A 1,970-nucleotide genomic window follows, 5' to 3' on the forward strand; every position below is an offset into this window, starting at 1 on the left:
GAAATCTTAAGTATGTTAGAGGCATGTAGAAAATCAAAAATAGTCAAGTTCTAGTTATTTTACTGAGGAAACGTTTCATCAAATTTGTTCAATCTTTGACCATCCCAAATTTTAATATTAGAAATACTTTGTCCAATGTTTCCTATATTTTAAGACGTATGTACAAGTCTACTACTTTTAGACTGACAAAACCGCACGGAAAAAACAAACAAACAAACTAATTACAATGGAAAACAATTGTATAATGTACATAAAATATGTTTTAAAAAGATCAGTCTATGTCAAACTAGAAACTGAGATCTTACGCACAATAAATAAAGATAGAAAAACACTTAATGAGAAGTATCAACAAACTGGACAAATACTGATATTTTCATTTCAGAAGAGAAAATATCTTGCTTCAGTAAGCACTAATTACGTATCGAAGGGGATCAACATTAGCCATTTTAAAATCAAATTGTTCTCTACCATGTAGCTCTATTATTTTCAATAAAAATATCTAATCTATGAGAATTTCAATTGCATCAGATAAAACATTTAAGTATACAATATACTACAAGTAAGAAATTAGTGTATAAAGATTACCAATAATAAATGGTGCATTAGATAGGATAAAAATTAAAACATGAACAAAATATCAATGTGTGTATCGCAGTATGAGAAAATGGTAAAAAAAAATAACAAATAATGAGTAACAGGCAAAACAACAACAACACTTCAAATTAGATTTCACCAAACTAGCCTTCCCTCAACTGAAACAAAACTATTCACAAATTTGACAGACACGTGTATATATTTAGGATTAAGCTCTGAATTGCAACAATGACCACATCTTTCGAACTAACTCGAAAACTTACGAAATCTATTTCATTTATGTTCGGCTTCAGTATTTGTAAATTGAAAAAATATATGAGGGGGAAATTCCAGATTTTTGGCAATGTCGGTGATAATGATTAGACAGGTTATCGCAGGCATATAGGGCTTACATGAATAACCTCTTATGAAAATACACATGTTACACACTGTGGGAGCTGGTTGGTATCATCGACCTCAGTACTTGACTTGTTCATTACTTTATCGACCCCAAAAAGGTGAACGACAAATATGAGCGTAGTAATATTTTAATCTAGAATGTGAAAAGTAGAAATACCACAGGGCATTTTGTCCACTATTTGAACTACTTTGGCAATTCACTCACTCTCAAATAATGCAAGAGAAATCATTTATAACTCATTCTACCTTTTATACTAGCATTCTCATTGCTCATCTCATCGTTACTTTCTAACAGTCGTTTACCTTATGTAAAATGATGTCAACATATGCGGACTGAGAAAGAGGCAAGCTAGCATAATCCTTAGCACACCGAGCAAAATACTTAACAGCATTTCGTCTGTCTTTACATTCTGAATTCAGACGAGCCCACGTTTGCCTTTTTTCCTTTCGGGTTCGATAAAATAACTACCCTTCTCCTAAATTTGTTGGCCTTATGCCAAACTTTGAAACCATTATATACTAGCAGGGTTCGTTGTTCCACAATGCAACTACATGGTCTCTCAGACTTGCAAATAGCAACCGCATCTCGATCTAATGAAACGTCACCCTATTTAAAAAAGAATATATTGTCCAACATAATTCCAGATGCACAAAGGATGGGATAGTCAGAACTAGAACACCTATCGTAATAACTTTGATCAGTGTTGATATATAGTTAAGCAGCAACCAAACATATTTGGAGCCAATGAGGGGAACCTTCTGTGCGGAAATTGTATCTGCTTAGCAATAGCCGTTAAATTATCCTCCAGGTACACCCTAGTGTTTGAATAAGGAAGGGAAGCTTAGGGCACATGGACATATAGATAACAGATAAGATAACTTATATAATCATAAAAAAAACTAAGAAAACCGTCTGATGTGTTTCTCCTAATAAAAGAAATAATAAATACTAACAAAAGCACAAGAGTACAACTATG

This window comes from Octopus bimaculoides, chromosome 2, assembly GCF_046866305.1.
Source record: "Octopus bimaculoides isolate indiv1 chromosome 2, ASM4686630v1, whole genome shotgun sequence".
NCBI classification, from domain to species: Eukaryota; Metazoa; Mollusca; class Cephalopoda; order Octopoda; family Octopodidae; genus Octopus; species Octopus bimaculoides.